The following is a 12864-nucleotide window of genomic DNA, read 5'->3' as shown; positions in this document are numbered from 1 at the left end:
TACAGTTATTATTCCCGGTAATAAACTGAAGGTATCATGAAGGTATCCTCCAGATTTCAAAGTAAAGGACGACGTGAGAAAAAAAAGACAAAAAAAACATTGTTTCCATAAGTTGTCCAAGATTCATGTACTGCTGAATTTAGTACTTCCTAGACTTGCATGCATGATATGAAGTACTTTTACTGGTATCTAGCGGTTGTTGAGATATTTCACTCAGAGTTAGCAGATGTGAAGTCTCAGGTTTAAGGTCATCTAAGGTTTTGGAGGGAAATGCTCTAAGTTCACGCGGGAAACGAGCGAGACCGCCCCTTTTGGCGCGCACCACCTGGATTCGTCAGATATTTTATTTCTCTTGTGTTTATTTGTTATTATTCCAATACTAACGGAATGTAATCAAGTTACATTACTTTAATATTGTAATCAGGTGAATTCAGGTAATCTGGTTACCTCAGCTCAACTGTTATGTAATTAATGAAATTAAATTTGATTGAGGACCTCATGGGGGTGATGTCACAGAAAGGGGCGGGGCACTTGTACATATTATGTATATAAGAATCTATTTCTTACCTTTTTATTATATTGTTTATTTTGTACTATTATTGTTCTTTATTGTTAAAGTGAACTGTCCTCAGGCTGCTGTGGCACACAGATATCACTGTTTGCAGGACCGATAAAGGAGTTCTGATCTGATTCTGATTCTGAGTCGATCAGGGTCCATGGGAACTGCATGAGGAGGTCAGTGACATAATATTCTGATCAGTCCCAAATAAAAATCTTACATGTTTAATTTTTTTCAACTGTTAAGTCTTAAATAAAAGAGGAAACAATTCAGATCTGATGTAGAAAGTCGATCAGGATGACTTTTGTCCTCTCTGTGTTCCTGTAGATTAAACTCTCGGAGCAGATGATGATTATTAATGTTTAGGTTGTTATTTCTAACACTTTTGCTGTTCAATCACAATTATCTTAAAAAAAAAAAAAAAAAGCTTTTCTTAGATGGGACTAAAGAATAAATTCAGACCTGATTGTTAAATCTGTCAGAATAAAATGTTTCAGACTTTATTTTGATTTTATGTGATAATTTCATCAGACTTGTTGTTTTAAGTTTTTTATTGCTGCACAATGAAATACAAACTTTGTCATCAGGATTTTAATCATTTTAATTCATTCATTTAAACTGTTGCCTCCTTTGATACAAATACAACATGAGACCAGCAGATGGCGTCATTGTCTCTGGGTCAACACGTCAGAAGTTTCTGTAACGTCAGAGTTTCAGCACTTTTAAAAGGTCGCTCTGACGTCAGCACACAGTTTCACATACATTGAGGATTAAAACCTGATCAAAGTGTTTGTGTTCTCAGCACCTGCAGACTCGGACCAGCTGACTGTGACGTAGCAGCTCTGCAGCAGCGCAAGTCGGTAAACCACGTGACTCTTGACTCTTTTCCGGGATCACTGCACATCCAGCAGCCACGCCCACCAAATCACCGTCCAGCTGTTGTCAGGACTTTCCTGCTTTCTGCGTGAGCTTCATCAGTTTGTTCCCCGTCAGTGTGAGTCTGGACCCGCCGAGCTGCCTGCTGCACACCGCTGCTGAGCCCAGGTAAGAACCAGGAACTACTTCCACCTCGCAGAACTCCACTGGAAAAACTCCTAATTTAACACTTCCTCATTATCCGTAAATACCCCTGCACCATGTCATTTACCTTTATGTGTCCCGTGAACGAGTCGGAGCTGAACTTTAAGTCGGTGCATGTGTGATCGAGCAGTGAGGACTCAATTCAACAGGAGCTCAGCTTTAACAACTGTTTGTCTGGTTCTGTCAGTCATATTCTGCCTGCGTCACGGCGGATCAGAGCGGTTATAACAGTGATAATTAATCCTGTTCTGAAACTACGACTGACAGTGATGGCACACTGGGTTTATTAATCTACGCCGAACTCGACACAGATTCCTTTTAATTCCATAAATGCGTTCATCGATATTGGATGTTGTGAACACAGCGCTCACCATGGTGATGACTTTAAATTCGTTGGGTTTATAATGGGAGTTCTGTTTTGTTTTCTTCTCCATGCAATACGTTGTCAGGGTGTCCAGTGGTACAACCAGGAAGTTGACTCATCAGTAACCAGATTAGCTCCAGTATGTGAGGCCTGCTGAGGATGGATGTGTTTGTACAGTGAGCTGGGAGTGACTGATCAACACATTGATCATGTTCACATGTGTGCAGTGATAAACCAGTCCAGGCGGTCTGATGCTGCTGCTGCTGCTGCTGCTGCTGCACTTTGTCCTGAACAATCAGCCCCATAAAGAAACATGTCGGCCGCTCCCAGCTCACACTGCAGGACTCTGACATGTTCTGCACCTGAAGTCTCTGTCACACCTCCATGTATGAAACATGAGTCTAAATGTGTAACTCTGATCAGTGTCATGTTATAAACTTCAGAACAAAGACACACTTTTATACAAACGTCTCACATTTGAACTGTAACTTCACCAGTTTTCCTTGTTTAAGTTAAAGTAGTATAAAACCTGTGGTGGCTCCAGAGGAAGCTGCACCTGAGTAAATATACTCAGTTACATTCCTCAGTCTTCTGTTTCTAAGCTACTGAACACTGTGTGTGTTTGTGTGTGTGTGTGTGTGTGACAGACAGAAGTCCATTCTTCATGTTGTAATCTTTGTACTTTGTGTAGTAGGTGTGTCGCCTTCATACCTGAGCTGAGTGTTTGACTACATTCAGGACTGAATAAGAAGTCGTTCATCTTCAAACGTTCAGGACGAGTTCACAGTTTAAACTTTAGAGTTTTATTCCTTCAGCTCAGAGTTCACAGCTGCGTTCACCTGACGACTGATCAGATCTCACTCCCTGAATCTACATGCAAATTAACATCACTGGTACCAACGGACTCCATGTTTCTACTCAAGGACAGAAAGAAGTTCATGTACATTTGCAGAATCAACAAGAAGGTCCAAATAATGCAGAATGAGTCAGAGACAGAGTTTCACAGAGTTTATAAAGTGTCTCCAACTCAACAACTCACTAAACTGACACATTTGTTAAGGGAGTCTGGTGACTTTCTCCACGGGGACAAAGTCTGATTTGCATGTGGTTCACTGTGATGTTAATGACATGTTAGTTAACCTGTCACTGTCTGTTTGAACTGATCCAACTATTGAACCAGTAACACACATCACCAGACTCCATTAACAAATGTAGTGATTTTAAGAGTTGTTGAGTTGAAACAAACTTTATAACGTAGTGAAACTGTGTCTGTGACAGATTGTAAGTCATTGTGTCCTTGTTGTAAATTCAGCATTAAATGTAATATATGAAGCCAACTGTCATCCACAACCTCACCAGACTCCCTTAACAAATCAGCTAATTTAAGGAGTTGTTGAGTTGGAGACACTTTATAAACTCTGTGAAACTCTGTCTCTGACTCTTCTGCATTATTTGGACCTTCTTGTTAATTCGGCAGATGTTATGATTTGATTCAGTTTAAAGATTAAAGACGATGATAAAAGCAGCTGAACTGAGTTTCAAATCCTCACAAGCTAAATTCTTCCACCACAAAAAATAAGCAGTAATCTGATTACTTAATACATGTTCCATGATTTAAAAATAAAAACCTCTTATATAACCTGCCTCCTTCCTGAAACAATAACTGATGACATCAGTGCTGCTTGAGTTAAAGTAATCTTGTTATATTAATCATCACTTGTCTCTCTGCACAGTTTAGTGTCTCATCATGTCTAAGAAGGGAGGAAGCCGCGGACAGGAGTCTGAGGGGCTGGTGGACGCGTCAATCATCCGGATCCCGCCCCATCACTACATCCATGTGCTGGACCAGAACACCAACATCGCCCGGGTGGAGATCGGACCGCTCACCTACATCCGCCAGGACAATGAGAGGTCAGAGCATCACACACATACCTGTTAGCTAACGTTAGCATTCTCACACACACACACACACACACACACACACACACACACACTCACAGATGTGAGTATATTGATTAACTGATCAGGATCTTGGTGGTATTTAAAGAGAAGACACTGTCAGCTGATCTGGTGACTGAGTATTGATTTCATTATTGATTAGGCCGGATACATTCACTGTTTCTCTCAGATAGGACACTTGAATGCATCACGTGTTAAAGCAAACGTTCACAGTAACGACACATGAATCCAAGTGAACATGTTGTCCAGATGATGTAAGAAGTGTTAGCCTGTTAGCTTCACATGCTAACTCTGTAGGCGACTACATTTAAGCTTAGCATGTTACTTGTATGTTAGCATTATGCTAACATGCTAACAGACGTTACTGCTGAAGGACTCGTTTGTCGTCTGTGATTGACTTGATGAGACCGAGAGCTGACTCAGGACAAAATGGAGTCTGTAACGAGTCATGTGACCTGTTTCCTGTTTCCGGTCCTCAGGGTGCTCTTCGCTCCGGTTCGTATGATCATGGTGCCGCCGCGTCACTACTGCGTGGTCCTGAACCCTGTGGCCCGTGATGATGGCAACCAGGTCCTCTTTGATGAATCCGGTCAGGCTAAGCTCCGCCACGCCGACCTGGAGATCCGCCTGACCCGGGACCCGTTCCCCCTGTACCCCGGAGAGGAGATCCAGCAGGTCTGAGAGAAACCGAGTCTTAGAGCTCACTGTCACATCACATGAGAAACTAAATCTTGACAGTGTGTCGTTGTGTTTCTCTCACACGCTGTTTGTGGTTCAGGATGTGACGCCGCTGCAGATCGTGTATCCCGACACGGCGCTGCGTCTTCAGGCCCTGCTGGACTTCGAGGAGGACGGAGGAGAGAAGAGAGTCGCTGGAGACGAGTGGCTGTTTGAAGGACCAGGTAGAAACAGAGCGTCATCGGAGCAACTTTAAAACAAACTGAATCAACAGTTAACTGTGTTAAAGGAACAGTTCACTGTTTGGTGAACTGTTCCTTTAACTGTGAACGTGTCCGATCACACCTGCCGACGGATTTCAGACGTGTGTAAAGACGTGTTTGTGTTGCAGGGACCTACATCCCAAAGAAGGAAGTGGCGGTTCTGGAGACCATCAAGGCCACAGTGATCCGAGAGAACCAGGCCATCAGACTGAGAGCTCGCAAGGAAGGAGTGGACCGAGGAGGAGTCCGCCGGGTCACAGGTACCGACGAGTCCAGTCGTAGTTTAAAGTCACAGGAGTCTCAGTCTGTCCTCCAGGAGACGTTCAGAACTCAAAGACTATTAAAGTTAAAGGTAGAATCAGTAGGATTTGTCCCAGCTGTTCCTGAACGCACCACAAAGACAGTTGATTGTTGAGTCTCTCAAACCTCAAATACATCAAACTAAAGTGTGTGTGTGTGTGTGTGTGTGTGTGTGTGTGTGCAGGTGAGGAGTGGCTGGTCTGTAAGGTGGGAGCGTACCTGCCAGGTGCTCATGAAGAAGTCCTCGACATCGTGAACGCGTTCATCCTGACAGACAAGGTGACGGCGTCCTCCTCTGAGTCTCTGACTGATGTAAACACACATATAATTTACACGTGTGGTTCTGTTCTGGTTCGGTCCTCAGAAAGCGCTCCATGTCCGCGCCGTGCGGGCCTTCAAGGACGCCGGCGGGCGGGAGCGTCGTACGGGGGAGGAGTGGCTGGTCACCATGGCGGACAGCGAGGCTCACATCCCCTCTGTGTCGGAGGAGGTGGTGGGGGTGGTGGATGTGACCACGCTGAACAGCAGACAGTACTGCGTGATTCTGGACCCGGTCGGACCCGACGGGAAACCTCAGCTGGGGAAGAAGCGGGTGGTGAAGGTGAGCAGAAGCAGCCTCCATCTTGCTCCTCTTGTTAATATTCTCATCTTGTTTCATTAAACTTCCTGTTTGTACGTTTCCTCCTCAGGGTGAGCGCTCGTTTTTCCTGCAGCCAGGCGAGTACCTTGAACAGGGCATCCAGGACGTGTACGTGCTGTCGGAGGAGGAGGGGCTGGTTCTGAGAGCCGTGGAGGCGTTCAATGACACCGAGGAGGTGAGGACAGACGGCAGAGAGCAGGAGGAGAGGAGGAGGCGTCACTCTGGCTTTATCATGTGAAACCTGGTTTCTGACCCAGAGGATTGCTCCAGCTCTGTACTCAGACCAGTTTAATCTCCTCGTTAAGTGATGTCAAACACACTTCAGCCAAACTGGACACAAACTGAGTCAGAGTCAGCAGAACAGTTCTGGTTCGTCTCCAGGGTCAGCTCTGGTTCTTTGTTCTGCTGGTCTGCTCGGTGGTTCCGTCACGTGTTCACTGACCTCCTGCTGGATGTGATGTCACCAGAGGAGTGAGATGATTCTGTCTGTCTTCCCTCCAGAACCTGGATGACCCCATTACACCCAACTCTCTTCTCCTCCCTCTCCTCCTCTCCTCCTCCCTCCACCCTTTACGTTGTCCTCCATTTGAACTTTTGTTTGCAACATATTTTTTCCCCTCAGTGACACTCTCCCCCAACCTCCTCCCCCGTCTCTCCCCCACCTCCTCCCCTCCTCCCTCCCCCTCCTCCCCCGTCTCCCCCTCCTCCTCCGCTCCAATGCATCGCCATGTTAACCCTTCTCTCCCTGCTCCACCTCTCTCTCTCCCGTTCTCTCTGTCAGCATGCTGAAGAGGAGGAGGCGGAGGAGGAGGAGCTGATGGAGGAGGAGAGCGAAGCGCTCGCGGAGGAGCGGCGTCCTCCGTCGCCCCGGAGACCGCTGGATGCTGCGCGGTCCCCTCGAGTACGTCCCCCCCGCTGCGGTGGAGGTGGTACTGAAGAGACAGGCCATCCCATTGGACGAGAACGAGGGCATCTACGTCAGAGACATCAAAACTGGAAAGGTACGAGTCCGACGGGTCAGGTGCTGGTTAAAGAACGAGTCCGATGGGTCAGGTGCTGGTTAAAGAACGAGTCCGACGGGTCAGGTGCTGGTTAAAGAACGAGTCCGACGGGTCAGGTGCTGGTTAAAGAACGAGTCCGACGGGTCAGGTGCTGGTTGAAGGACCAGACTGCTGAGTTCTGTTGGGTCTGACCTTGTTCCTGCCTCTCAGGTGCGCGCGGTGATCGGTCACACCTACATGCTGACTCAGGACGAGGAGCTGTGGAGAGAAGGAGCTTCCGGCTAACGTCGAGGCCCTGCTGGCGACTCCTCACGACCCGCTGGCCGACCCGCTCAGACCGGACCAGAACAGGAAGTGGCCAGGAGAGGTGCAAGACCAAGGTGGTGTCCTACAGAGTCCCCCACAACGCTGCCGTCCAGGTCTACGACTACAGAGAGAAGAAGGCCAGGTGGGGTCCTGCTCCTGATGGAGGGAGGTGCAGGGTGAGATAACGGACTGACCGGGTGGTGTTGTCTCGTCTGCAGGGTGGTGTTCGGACCAGAGATGGTGATGTTGGGACCTGACGAGCAGTTCACCATGCTGTCGCTGTCTGGAGACAAACCAAAGAGGGCCAACGTCATCAAGGCCGTCTGCCTCCTGCTGGGGCCCGACTTCTTCACCGACATCATCACCATCGAGACGGCCGACCACGCCCGCCTGCAGCTGCAGCTGTCCTACAACTGGTAACAGAACACCGTCAGCCGGGCCACAACATGAAGGCCCGGTTAGAGGAACTCATCAGAGCTCTGGGCTGGTCCGAGTCCAGACGAACCTCTGAGAATAAAAACTAAAACTACAATCTGTCATCAAAATGAATCAAACCATCAGTTAAAAACTTACAACAACATTTGAGCTCAGAGCAACAAGAGGCTAATTCAAGACAAGCTAACTCTAAGCTAACGGAGACCAGAAGCTAACTCTAAGCTAACGGAGACCAGAAGCTAACTCTAAGCTAACGGGAACTTGAATTGTGCTCTATATTACTAGAAGCTAACGCTAAGATAAGGTTACCTAGAAGCTAACTCTGCTTTGTGTCAGCAGAGGAGAAAAACCTTGTTGTGTCAACAGTTTAATATCAGACACAGTGAACATAAATCAATATTCTGACTCACTTTGTGGATTCAGTTAGTGACAGTTTGTTTATAAAAGGAACAAAGAGCTAAAAATACTCCAGTCTCGTCCTGTAATCGTGTCATAAATCAGCTGTTATGAAGGTTATGACTTGTTGACTGAACTTCATGGCTTCATGTTATTAAGCCGATCGTCATCATCATGGTCTCTGGATCTGACCCGTCTTCATGTTCTGGTTCTTTCTCTTCAGGCACTTTGATCTGAAGACTCCGGCCAACTCTGCCGAGGCCGCCGCTCTGTTCTCAGTCCCAGACTTTGTGGGAGACGCCTGTAAAGCCATCGCCTCCCGGGTCCGAGGAGCCGTCGCCTCGGTCCAGTTCGATGATTTCCACAAGGTTCGTCAGGTTCAAACTGTCGAGTGGAAAATTCTTAACCAGCGATGAGAGAGTTCTGATGGTTCTCTTCAGTAAAAAGAACTGAAAACTGTAAAAATACACGTAACGAGTAAAAAACTGAAGATGTCAATCATGTAAAGGTCGTTAATCTCAGATCTGTTTTTGTTCTGTAGAACTCGAACCGGATCATCTGCTCAGCTGTGTTTGGCTTCGATGAGAAGCTGGCGGTCCGGCCCAGTCTGCGCTTCAACAGAACAACCTGGTGATCAGCAGCGTGGACATCCAGTCTGTGGAGCCCATCGACCAGAGGACCCGAGACGCCCTGCAGAAAGAGCGTCCAGCTCGCCATCGAGATCACCACCAACTCCCAGGAGGCCGCGGCCCGGTCCGAACACACACACACACACACACACCACACACACCACACACACACACACACACACACACCACACACTTCCTGTTTGCAGCTACAAAATTAAAACATCCTCTTTTTTCTTCCCTACAAACCTTTTGGACTAAATGTAGTTTGAACCTGCATCTGACGTCTGATTGACTTTAAACACACACTGATGTTAAACTTTATATAAATATTATGACACAAAAATGGATTTTAACATTTAAAGCTGCTACAAAACTAAAGAAGCTCGAAGCTAACTTAAAGCTAACAGAGACTCCAAACTCACACCAATCCAAAACTACGTGGAATCAGCAGGTGACAGGAAGTGAAACTAAAAGGAGCTGTGAGCTAACTGAGATGAGCGAGAAGCTAATGCTAAATTAACGGGCTAACGCTAAATACATTAGAACATAACAGGACGTCAAAAGCTAACATCCAGCTTCGATCTGACACCAGCTTAATCCTAAACTAAGCTAACTGTAAAGCTAAAGGGATTTAGATGCTGAGTCAATGGAGCTGTTAGCTTGTTAGCTTTTTACTAACTACTGCTAACACCTGAACTTCTCGTCCATTTAACAAGTTACAGAACATAAATCAGACACAACAACTATAAATAAATCGATCACTCGGAGGATTCAGAGTGATTTATTCAGCACGTCGTGTCACAAACAACACGTTCAAAGTGCAAAACGGTCAACGTTAGATTAGCATTAGCTTCTAGCTCCTGTTAGCTTGCAGGTAGCTGTTAGTCCACCTGACTACAGAGTGGACTCAGTTGTTATCCAACAGGATGTAAAGCAGACCATCTTTAATGGCTCCTTTTATCTGTAATCAGAACCAGAACCAGAACCTTGTTCACTCATCGTAGATTAAAAATGTTTCCTCTCCGTCTGCAGACACGAGGCGGAGCGTCTGGAGCAGGAGGCCCGGGGGAAGCTGGAGCGGCAGAGGATCACCGACCAGGCCGAGGCGAGAGAAAGCCCGGAAGGAGCTGCTGGAGCTGGAGGCGCTCAGGTAACCTCACCGTCACCTGACCACACCTCACCTGTCGGTCTGGACAGAAACACTGCAGCTGCTGAACCGTGTGCGTGTGTGTTTCAGTGCTGCGGTGGAGAGTACCGGCGCCGCCAAGGCTGAAGCTCAGTCTCGGGCCGAGGCGGCTCGTATTCAGGGAGAGGCGGCGGTCAACGAGGCCAAACTGAAGGCCGAGGCTCAGAGGATCGAGGCGGTACGAGTTCAAACACCTGCAGTCAAACCTTTACGTCAGTCACAGTATGACATCACAATATAATGTGTGTGTGTGTGTGTGCAGGAGGCGGAGCTTCAGCGGGCTGGCGAAGGCTCGTGAGCAGGAGCTGAGCTACAAGCAGCAGATGGACAATCTGGAGGTGGAGAAGCAGAAGAGGCTGGCTCGCATCGAGAGCGAGCGCTTCGGTCAGCTGGTCCAGAGTCTGGGCAGCGACACGCTCAAGGAGATGGCCCGGGCCGGACCGGAGCTGCAGGTACTGTAAAGAACACTGGGTCGGGTCAGAGCTGAGAGGGAGGGAGGGACTTAGAGAGACAGACAGGTGAAACTGACCGGCTGCTTCCTGTCTCTCCTCAGGTGAAGATGCTTCAGGCTCTGGGCTTGAAGTCGACCCTCATCACAGACGGATCGTCACCCATCAACCTCTTCACCACAGCGAACGGCCTGCTGGGGGCGCTGCCGGGTCTGGGCCAGGGCCAGGGCCAGTGAGGAGGACCAGAACCAGGAGGAGGGGAGGAGTCCAAAAGTAACCCTGAGGAAGTGTTTCTGACAGACAGATAACGTGTCTTTTCAAAATAAAAGACTCACTTCATGCGTTGTTAAAACAGAGATCACTTCATAAATCTTCAACAGTCTCAAATAAACGGACCTCAGCAGAACCTCAGCTGGTCCAATCCACTGGACACAGAACCAGCTGTTGGTCCTGAGGTCAACTACAACTCCCAGGGTGCATTTCACTGACAAACATCCAATCACAGACTTCACTTTAAGAGTCAGGGTCACTCATGCCCTGATTGGCTCCTCCTCCATAGCAACAGCAGCTGAGGCTCATGGGTATTGTAGTTTTTAGAGCTGTCGACTAAACGTTTTATTACTGACACATTTGAAGTTTTAACTGACGTAACTCGCTCGTTCATCCTGGTGAAACACTGACTTTATGTACACGCTGCTGCTGATTGGTCAACAGGTCTGACCATGCCCACCAGACGACTGTATGTGAAACTTGTCCTGCGTCGCTTCCAGTACACAGTTAGCAACGTGTTAGCTTCAGTCGATCGTTAGCAGCACTCAGCAGGATCTGAAACTCTGTGATTGAATGTTTTTTACTGAAATGCATCCTGGGAGTTGGAGTGAACATCTTCCTTGTAAATCTGGACTTTTAATCAAAGAAGCAGATATTTTCTGACGGATGTTCGTTTGTCATGAAGTGACTGTGAGAATCAAATCACTGTGATCGTCAGCTCGTCCTGGTTTTCTGTTTTAATCTGTAAATCGTGTTTCTGACCTCTGGTGGTTGAAGATGCAGCTGAAACTCATTAGCGTCTTCAGCCAGCAGCCGTCAGTGAAACGTGTTCATCAGTCGGACTTTTTCCCTTTCACCTGGTCAGAACCGAGACTCGGGTTTACTTTTGGACGGTAACCAGCGTGACGACACGTCACAGGGGAAAGCAATCAATTGCAACGTGCTCCAAATGAAGACTTGTGCCTTTAGTTGTTGTCTGACAGCCAATGATCTGTGTTTCTGCTTTGCACTACATCTACGAGATATAAAACAGCTGATGTTTACACTTTAGTTTCTGTGCTGCGGTAAAATGAAACGGGCCGGTCCGACGGTTCTGAGTTTTCTACATGACGATCTGTGTGTGAAGCCATTAAAGTGCTGCTGCCGTCCACGTCTGTCTCTGTTCAACATCATCATCATCATCATCATCATCACACCTGTTAACATTTATAACACATCATCTAATGAAACTACGGAAGCCCAGAGGGACAAAGTCAGAATGTTTGTTGATCTGATTTAAATTCTTTTCTCTCGTGTGTTTATGACATAAAGCCACAATAATCTGTTTCATGTTTTCATAGATTAAAACATTTAAATTAATTAAACTTAAAACCTGTTTTTGCTCCACCACATATAAAAACACACGTGTCAGATGTCCTTCCGGGCTTCCATAGAAACACAGCAACGACAATTTATTATATGTTTTTAAGGATTTTTGTACATTTAAACTAATGGCAGATATAAAAACACCTGTTGAGATGTAATCTGATTACATAATCCTAATAACAAGTAATCTATTACTTCCCTCTATGAAATGAGTGACTTTTGATCTGAGGAGAGGAGGAGGAGGAGGAGGAGGAGAAGGGGGAGAGTAAAAAAAAGGCAGAGGGGGCGGAGTCAGTCAATCATCAAACCACAAACACTGCAGTTAACAGCCAATCAGAATCGATCATGACTGATTGAACCTGGAAGTTTAAGGTGTGCAGAAGTCCACTAGATGGAGCTCACACACCTCACTGCTCCACAGAGTGTGTGTGTGTGTGTGTGTGAGTGTGTGTGTGTGTGTGTGTGTGTGTGTGACACCTGATATTGCAGTTAGAGTGACACATTATGGAATCAGATTTGTGCCAAAAGAAACAAACAACATTTCTTAGATGTCAAACAAAAACAGGAATTTGAGTGAACATAAAACTAATTAAAAAAAGCATTATTGTGTTCACGGTTCCCTCTGCAGCTCTCTGATCAGACTTTTGTGCTCACTGACTGTTTGTTTGCAGTTTGGGCGGGCTTTATCAGCAGAGCGTCCCCATTGGCTAATCAGTTTTTGACTGACACAGCTCAGTACCTGTGTGCAGGTAGCTGGCTTTAAAACGGAGAGAAGAAGAAGAAGATGATGACAATGAAGAACAATATATGTGTGTAATAACTATTTACATTTCATTAGTTTTTCTTGTTGTGGAATGTTATTGTCGTCTTCTTCTTCTCTCCGTTTTAAAGCCAGCTACCTGCACACAGGTACTACGGAAGAGGATAAGGGCCACATGGGAATTTATTTTTTAGTTCTGACTTTAAAGTCAGAACTAAAAAAAA

The 12864-nt window shown here is 46.6% G+C and overlaps 1 pseudogene; it reads left to right on the top strand.

The window, feature by feature from the left end:
- Nucleotides 1-1427: 1427 nt before the first annotated feature.
- On the top strand, nt 1428-11665 carry LOC115577946 (major vault protein-like; annotated as a pseudogene).
- The last annotated feature ends 1199 nt before the right edge of the window (nt 11666-12864 follow it).

Source organism: Sparus aurata, unplaced genomic scaffold, assembly GCF_900880675.1.
Source record: "Sparus aurata unplaced genomic scaffold, fSpaAur1.1, whole genome shotgun sequence".
In the NCBI taxonomy this organism is placed as follows: domain Eukaryota; kingdom Metazoa; phylum Chordata; class Actinopteri; order Spariformes; family Sparidae; genus Sparus; species Sparus aurata.
Note: the sequence above shows the minus strand (reverse complement) of the source record. Positions and strands in the feature narration are given on the sequence as shown.